Source organism: Furipterus horrens, unplaced genomic scaffold (assembly GCF_987537825.1).
Source record: "Furipterus horrens unplaced genomic scaffold, mFurHor1.1.pri manual_scaffold_12, whole genome shotgun sequence".
In the NCBI taxonomy this organism is placed as follows: domain Eukaryota; kingdom Metazoa; phylum Chordata; class Mammalia; order Chiroptera; family Furipteridae; genus Furipterus; species Furipterus horrens.
In genome coordinates, this window is record NW_028327182.1 from 76786850 (window position 1) to 76796400 (window position 9551).

The following is a 9551-nucleotide window of genomic DNA, read 5'->3' on the forward strand; positions in this document are numbered from 1 at the left end:
CTTCATCTTGCTGTCCTCTTTAGGAATTGCCTCACAATTCTTAGGGACAGCCCACATTTAAGGAGAAGGCTTCTCATCCCAACTCCAGATATTGTATTTCTACCTGAATCAAAAGAAAACTATGGGGGAAAAATAATTATCAAGATGGTAGACTTATAACAAACCATATCAATAATTACAGAAAAGAAATTTGATAGCAATTCAATACCCACTTTCTGTGTCCTACACATGCCAATTAAAGTCAAGGAGACAATTACTATTTTAAGTTTTCCACATCCCTGTTAAATATCCACTTGATTTTTTTATCATTTACTGTGAGTAGAGTTTTTAAATCTCTAATATAATTGTGGACTGTCAACTTTTTTATATGTTTTTTGAAGCACTCACAAGATGCAAATATTTTTAGGATTATTATACCTTCTTGATAAAGTAAGCTATTTGTCATTATGGCATGCAACTATTTATCCTGGTAATATTCTTATTCAGCAGGCTGCTTCATTGATAGCAATTTATCAACTCACACTTACTTTTGATTTGGGTTACAATGAAACTTTTTTTTACATTATTTTATTTTAATCTATTTGTGACATATTTAAAGAGCATTTCCTGTAGACAACATTCAATTTTTTTCACCCAAAGTGACAATCTCTGACAAGTTTACACCAATTATTTTTAATGAAATTTATATATTAGAATATAAACCAACCCCCTTATGGTTTGTATTTGGCGTATTATATGTTCTGTGCTGATCTCCATTTTTCTTTTCCTTAGGGTTTTAATAGAAACACACATGCATATTTATATACATCCACACAAATCCGCACACACATCATTCATCTTGTTTGTGTGTATATACACACACACATATTTTCTGCCTTAGCCCTGGCTGGTTTAGCTCAGTGGATTGAGCGTCGGCCTGCGAGCTAAGTGTCGCTGGTTCGATCTTCCAGTCAGGGCACATCAGAGAAGGAAAACTCTGACTCCAAAAAACCTCCGCTGCCTTGCGGAATACCTCTTCAGGGGAAAGGCTAAGGGAGTAAACCCTGACAGAAAATCCGGAGCCGGAGTCCCTAAGGCGGTTTGACGTTGTAGTCAACACCGGCAACTCCTGCGGCGCACCTGAAGCCAAGCTGTATTGACTCCGTCTTTCCCTTGGACCCTTCAGCTGCGAAGAGAGGGGGGGTCTGCTGCATGGGCAACAGCAGACCCTCCATATCACCCTGCCCAGGCTCTGTAGCTTCAGCTTCACTGGAGAGGACACTCCAGCGTCATCGCAAGATGTCGATTCAACACGAGAGGAGACAGATACCATGTCACTCCCGAGTCGAACTGCACAGCCATTCTCGGCAGTGCAGATAGACTCTTAAGAAGCTACACCATCGTCTCTCGAGACGGACGGCTGCCGACGACGACGATTTTCTGCCTTAGGCCACTGAATTACATAGAAGCAGTGTAACCACAGTAGAAATTAGCATACTGAGCATATTGAGATTTAATTCTTTTATTTAAATTAATTTTATTTATTTACTATTGTTCTAATACTGTTGTCCCAATTTTCCCCTGTTGCTCTCCACTGCCCTGCCAATTCCCACCCTATTGTCCAGTCCATGGGTCATTAATACATGCTTTTTGAGTAGACCTTTCCCTTTTTTCCCCCTTAGTGCCCTTCTGCCATTTGGTCACTGTCAGTCTGTTCCTTGTTTCCATGCCTCGGATTCTATTGTGTTAGCTGGTTTCTTTTGTTCAATAGGTTCCTGTATTAGGTAAGATCATGTGGTATTTGTCTTTCGCCACCTGGCTTATTCACTTAGCATAATACACTACAATTCCATCCATGCTGTCATGAATGGTAGGCGTTCCTTCTTTCTTTCTGCTGCAAAGTATTCCATTGTGTAAATGTACCATTGTCTTTTTGATTCACTCATTTACTAATGGACACTTAGGCTGTTTCCAGCACTTGGTTATTGTAAATAACTCTGCTATGAACATAGGGGTGTGTAGACTCTGTTGAATTGGTGTTTCAGGATTCGTAGGGTATCATGTAATCCCCACAGTTGAATCACTGGATCAAAAAGCAGTTTGATTTTTAGTTTCTTGAGGAAATTCCATACTAGTCTCCACAGTGGTTGCGCCAGTCTGCATTCCTACCAACAGTGCACTAGTGTTCCCTTTTCTCCACATCCTCACCAGCCCTTGTTGTTTGTTGATTTGTTAATGATGGCCATTCTGAATGGTGTGAGGTCCTATATCATTGTGATTTTAATTTGCATCTCTCTGATGGCTAGTGATGTTGAGAATCCTTTCATATGCCTATGGATCCTCTGTGTGTCCTTGGAGAAGTGTCTGTTCAGGTCTTTTCCCTATTTTTTAATTGGGTTATTTGTCTTCCTGGTGTTGCATCCTATGAGTTTTTACATATTTTGGAGACCAAACCCTTGTCTCAGGTATCATTGGCAAATATCTTTTCCTACACAGTTGGTGTCCCTGGCTAGTTTGGCTCAGTGGATTGAGCGTCGGCCTGCGAGCTAAGTGTCGCTGGTTCGATCTTCCAGCCAGGGCACATCAGAGAAGGAAAACTCTGACTCCAAAAAACCTCCGCTGCCTTGCGGCATACCTCTTCAGGGGAAAGGCTAAGGGAGTAAACCCCGACAGAAAATCCGGAGCCGGAGTCCCTAAGGCGGTTTGACGTTGTAGTCAACACCGGCAACTCCTGCGGCGCACCTGAAGCCAAGCTGTATTGACTCCATCTTTCCCTTGGACCCTTCAGCTGCGAAGAGAGGGGGGGGTCTGCTGCATGGGCAACAGCAGACCCTCCATATCACCCTGCCCAGGCTCTGTAGCTTCAGCTTCACTGGAGAGGACACTCCAGCGTCATCGCAAGATGTCGATTCAACACGGGAGGAGACAGATACCGTGTCACTCCCGAGTCGGACTGCACAGCCATTCTCGGCGGTGCAGATAGACTCTTAAGAAGCTACACCATCGTCTCTCGAGACGGACGGCTGCCGACGACGACACAGTTGGTCACCTATTCATTTTGCTGATGTTTTCTTCACTCAGGCAAAAGCTCTTTAATTTGATGTAGTTCCATTTGTTTATTCTTTTGTTTACTTCCTTTGCTCTAGGAGATATATCACTGAAAATATTGTGTGGGATATCTGAAAATTTACTGCCTATGTTTTCCTCTAGGACTTTTATTGTGTCAAGGCTTACATTTAAGTCTTTTATCCATTTTGAGTTTATTTGTATGATGTAATTTGGTGCTCTAGTTTCTTTCTTTTTTTTTTTTTTTTTTTTTTTGCATGTACCTGGATGATTCTTTACATGTTAAATTCAAGAAAACAAAGTAGTGAAGTAGGAGGTTATGTCTAAAAATAGCACAAGGAAATTTTCTGATCTGGGTGAGGTTACACTGGAGTTTAGAAGTACTGAAAAAAATCACATTTGTGTATGTTGCTATAATTAAAGTTATTGGATTGACATTGGATTATAAGATTACAATGGTTTCCAAGGTGACATTTCTATGATAAGCGACCTCATATTGCAATGTGTGCCCACCACCCAACATCAAATCATCTTCCCTCACCGTGTTTTTGACCCCTTTTACCCTTTACTACCCCCACACCTCTCTTCCCTCTGGTAACCATCATGCTGTTGACGGTGTCTATGAGTTTTTGTTTGTTTTTGTTTTGTTTTGTTACATTCAGTTTAATTTCCCACATATGAGTAAAATCCTATGGTTCTTAATTTTTCTGTCTGAATTATTACACCTAGCATGAAATCCTTAAGGTCCATCCGTTTTCTATCATGTGGGAGTATTTAATCTTTTCTTATGCTTGAGTAGTATTGCATTGTATATGTGTACCACATCTCTTTTTGCCTATCATGGGATCAGGTTAGCCATTGATTTGGGGGGTGAAAGGGTCATATGATTTTTAAAATGTTTTAGTTTCCCCATAGGAAGAATATTAGTGCTGTTTATTTCAGCTTAGGTCTCTTTGTTAATTTTATGAATTTAACTATTTTGTTTAAGAAACAAATTATAATCATATGTTTTTGATATTTTATTTATTTCTGTATATATTTCTTACCTCTAACATTACATATTTTTCTTCTCCTTTCCATTTTCCTTAGTTTACCTTGCCAAAATATCTTTTTCATTCCCAGAATTGAACTTTGACATTGTGAATCCAGGCCATTTTAGCTTAATTTTCTCTTTCATTAGCTCCACTTCTTAAGTTTAGTTACATCTTCAAATTTTTTAATGTTATAATTCTTTTTTAACTTCTAATTTTCAAACATTTTTGCTTACTTAAGTATTGTAATTCTGGACTATTCTCCTATATCATCTAAAACCATGGCTCAAATATGGTTTGTATTTTTCTTCATCATGACCATTAGTTATTATTTCATATCCATTACAATTTATGATTTCTTCTTCAACCTATGAATTACGTACAAGTGTATTTCTAAATTACCAAAAACATGTTTCAGTCTTTTGACGAACCTTAAATTAAATTGTTACCAGTTCTGTACTTTTTTATTTTTATTTTTTAAACTTGTTCTTGAAGTTTTTTTCAATGGCCTGTACACTCTTGAGAAGTACATATGTGTATTATTTACTGTAGAGACGGAGCTGATTTACAGCAGGATTAGAAAAGCTGAATTTTTCTCATTCAGTTTAGACAGGGCTGTGAAATTTATAATGTACTGCTTAGGGTTCAAAACTTCCTTGACCAACGTTAGCTTCCTCAGTGTTTTCCTACCTAGGTTGACTAGGCTTGCTTGCTTGGCTTCTTGGGTCACAGAATGCCTTTAAGGAATTCTATGAAGGCCAAAATTCCTCCCATTGGTCTTATTACTTCAAACCAGAGACTCAGCATGATTTAGAAACAGAGATTGGGTTCACGGGAACCTGACCGCTGATACTCTTGGATCCTGATATTTGCCTGAATTCTCATTCTCTTGCTACACCAAATGCTTTGCCATTAAAACGTCTCGTGTGTGGGGACTAATGAGTCCAAAAAAAGAGCTGAAAGGGAAAACAGTGCATTCACTCTATGGGGTCACTTCTCTAGGTGTACATTCATTAAATAAATAGTTTATTTTTTTTTGTTCAAAATGTCTTTATATCTTTATGATGTTTCCACCAACATTTGAAAATAACATTTTTTTCTTTGAGAGGTTTTTTAATTTTTATTTTTCAACTACAGTTGATATTCAATATTATATTAGTTTCAGGTATACAGCATAGTGTTTACACATTCATCAGAAATGACCCCCTGGTTAAGTTTCATACCCACTTGGCAATATTAGTGACTATATTCCTTATGCTATACTTTATATACCCATAACTATGTTGTGACTACCAAATTCTACTTCTTAATCCCTTCAGCTTTTTTACCCAGACTCCCCCCAGCCCTCCTCATCTGGCAGCCACCAGTTTGTTCTCTGTATCTGTGAGGATGTTTGCAATTTCTTTGTTTATTTTGCTCTTTCAGTTCCACATACAAGTGAAATCATATGTTATTTGTCTTTGCAGCTTTACTCACAGTAGCCAAGATATGAAAGCAACCTAACTTTCCATCAATAAATAAATGGATAAAGATGATGTGGTACATACAGGGATGGGAAAGAGTAGGTTTATTAAGAACTCTGTGCCAGAATGTGCTCGAGGATAATGAGCAGAATTCAAGAATTTGTAAATAATGAAGGCCAGCAATTTGAGAACTTATAAGATTGTACCTATGTGCACTGTGCCATCGTGACATTCTTTTGAGTTATTAAATAATAATGAGTTAACAGTAATAAACCTATTTTGCCCACCCCTGTGTACACAATAGTATATTACTTGGCCATAAAAAAAGAATGAAATCTTACCACTTGCAACAACATGGATGGAACTAGAGGGTATTGTGCTAACAGGAAATTATTTTGTGGACTCACTATGAAAATAGATTTGAAAAATTCTCCCTTTTTTGCTGTTTTTATTTTATATGTCTGAAGGCATTTTATTAAATTTATACAAATTTAGAATTGTTATATATTCCTAATGAACTAAATATTTTAAATAATAATGCTTACCCCCCCATAATGTTGTGTGTTTGAGTCTGTGCAATAAGTGTGTTTGAGTGAAATAAAAGCTTTCCATTCTTCTGCTATTACTATGAATACGCATGTTTTCTTTTGTTCATTTTTTCCCAGGATATGTTTTACTCTTCTAAACATTTTAACCTCTCTGGATATTTATGTTTTTGACATAATACCTTTCATAAACACATAATCACTGGATTTTGTTTGGTGCCATAAAATGAAACAATCAGAGGGATCATTGAGTCTATAAAATCTGCCTCAGTGTCTAATACATTTTCGGTTGGAAATTCAATGTTCCTGTCCAACCCTGCTACTGAGGTTCCAATCCTTTCAGATCACTGAGCATCTTTATTATTTCATAATGTTCATATATCTCTTGAGAAATGAAAACAATCAAAACACTTGCTCTCATTCAGACAAAATGGCTCTTAAACACATAATTAGAACACAAAATTTCACAAAGGGATATTCATGAATTAACTGGGGTCAGGTAGTCCAGTAAAACTAAAACACTCATTTACAAAAAGAAGGTGATTTCTTAATTACATGCATTTCTGAAGCATCGCCATCATTGGTGTTCGTCCCAAGCTTCTCTGGCACTATAATCTGCAGATGTGATGTTTCAGAGTCTGCAGTAAGAAAAACATGTATGAGCATTCCTAACACACACACACACACACACTTTGTGTGATTCCAGGGAGAGGCTCCTCTGGACATGGCAGAACACATGGGACTCGCTGACCTCAACCCCACCTAAGTGAAAAAGAAGTGCTGCTCCAGGACCTCATCCAGGCTCCCTCGGTGCCCACCGCCCCAGAGGCAGGGCGTGGGAGGGGAGGGGGCGTTCTCTCAGGCCAGTGCAGCACCAGGTAATTGAGAAACTGTCCAGGCCCGCTCTGAGCCCTCCAACACTCAGGCGCAGCAAGACCCTGAAACCGAGGCGGGATCTGACAGCACGCTGGGCCACCCCCAGCCTGGCCCGGGTGCCGGAGCAAGGAGGGCGATCCTCGCCTTACCACAGACACTGCGTCAGGAAGCCCTCCTATGGCACAGGTCCCCCCACTTACACTGGCCCGTGGAGGTCAGCCGGCCCAGGCCGGAGAGGATCAGCAAGAGAAAGAGCATTGCCAGGCCGGTGACCTCCCCACAGTGAGGACGGTTGGTGGTGCACCGGCACCTCTCGTGCTCCTGGGGGTTAGGGGAGGGGCGAGAGAGAGATGGAGGGGGCGGGTGGTGGGCGTGGCTTCCCTGCCTGGCCCACGCTGGAAGCCCCGCCCACCACATCAGGCCCCACATACGTTGGAGGAAAACGGAGCCTACCTTTGTCACACGTTTTATTTCCCCAAAACTGACATTAAGACCAGAACCTCTAAAACTCTTAGGAGAAAAAACAGGGTAAAGCTTCTTGAATATGCCCCGGACAGCAGTATGTTGGATATAATCCCAAAACACAGGTGGCAAAGGAAAAAACAGACAATGGTATTACATCAAGCTAAAAAACTTCCGCATAGCAAAGGAAATAATTGGCAGACTGAAGAGACTCCCCGTGTCGTGGCAGAAAATATTTATAAATTTGTACATCTGATAAGGGATTAATAACCAAAACCTAAAGAAACTACATAGCTAGAAAAGAAATAACCCAATATTGGAAATGGGCAATTAGATAGATATGCTCTGGGGTGGATCTTTATTTAATAAGATGTAAGTTCTCAGAAATCAAAGTGTAACACCATTTCCTCATTGCTTATTGCAGACAGGCTTTGATTTCTGACAGTTTTGTAAAATTACCCTGGTATAGTTGGTGGTCATTTAGAAAAGGAAACTCTTGGCCTCTGTGGTGAGGTATTCCCACTTCTGACCCAGGAACATCTTTGTGTATTGATAAAGAATCCATACATCCTAATTATTCCCAGGTAGGCTGATGGTTTTCTAACCAATGTAGAATGATTTGAGGTATGCACGAGCACATCTATCTCAGTAAGAGCCACATGGGGAGAGGGGACAATGAAGAAAGAAAATCTTACCCCCAAAATCTCAATTTCAAGTAAAGAAAGAGCAGCAAGTCCAGGAGCACCCAAAGAGCAAAGGTATATCCTACATCTCAGATTACATGAAGCCACAGAAGTATCTCCTGGAGACAGAACAGTTAGCTATAACCAGGAGCTCAGTTTGAACAATTCCTTAAAAATGGAATAGATGCATCCTCCTACGAAGGCGTGTCTATGGTTCCCTATCTTTGGACACGTAAGAATTGGAGGCAAAGAAATGTGGACTTGGAGAAGTCTGGGGCCAGCTTGCTCCCTGCAGGCTCAAGATCAACCATCCCACATAGAGAAAAAAAAAAAAAAATGGAATAGATGCTAGCAACTATCTGGGATTCGAGGCTGGCCTTACCCAGCAACACGTCAAAATCCAAAGTCTGGAATGGATAGGGAGGAGAATCACAAAATATGGAGAGGTGTGGACCATAGGTGTCCTCTCTTGAGATGGAGGCAGTTAGCTGGCCCTCGGGCTTCTGTGGGTAGCACAGTGGACGATGGAACGTTTTCACGTTGGGACGTAATAGGCTCCCAAGTTCAGAAGAGGCTAAAGTGCTTATTTTCTACTAAAGGATCAAGAGGGTGGAAGAATCAACAGACACAAGCCTACATATTTTCACTCACAGGATTTATTGTAGTTTATGAGATTGAAAGCCTGAGCCATAAGAAAAGAAGAGAAAAGAAGATTTTTTTTTCCCATTCTTGAATCAGGCCAGTTAATGTTGTTTCTTGGTAATATCCTTTCTCCAATTTATGGCTTTTGTGACAGTATGTTTAGTCACTGTTGTAAAATAAATATGGAAAACAGAAATGTAAATTTTAATAGAAACTATGATTTTACTATGCAACTACAGCATAGCATTTAATTAGTATAATAAGACACTGGTTATATTGTCACACTCTATGCCTGTGCTTCACAAAATTTAAACTTATTTCTTTTTCCTGAATCTTTTGTGATAGCCATATTAAAAGGAAATATTATAAATTGCTATTTATAAATTTCTCAATTACACAGTCTCTGTGACTCACATGGGTAAAAGAATATCATCAACAAGGAATCAGACAGGGAAATAACAAAAGTGGAATAGTATGCAACAGAAAGAAAGAAGGAAGTCCTACTGTTGGAAACAGCATGGATTGAACTGGATAATATTTAGCTAGGTGAAATAAGCCAGTCTTTGGGAGACAGATACCATTTGATCTCATCTATAAGAGGAACCTGATGAACAAAATAAACTAATGAACAAAAGAACTACAGGCATGGAAACATGGAGCAGATTGTAAGTGATCAGAGGGGGAGGACAATAATGGTGGGAAGAAGGGGAAGGAACTAGACAAAGAGCATGTATGAATGACCCATGCACGTGGACAACAGTGTGATAATTGATTGTAGGATTGGGGGGTGGGATAGATGGAGGA

At 39.6% G+C, this 9551-nt stretch overlaps 1 non-coding gene across 1 annotated transcript; it reads left to right on the plus strand.

Moving 5' to 3' along the window:
• Positions 1 to 8294: 8294 nt before the first annotated feature.
• Positions 8295 to 8425, plus strand: LOC149996432 (small nucleolar RNA SNORA38). Its single transcript, XR_016507537.1, has one exon. It is a non-coding gene; the product is annotated as a small nucleolar RNA SNORA38 (small nucleolar RNA).
• Positions 8426 to 9551: the final 1126 nt, after the last annotated feature.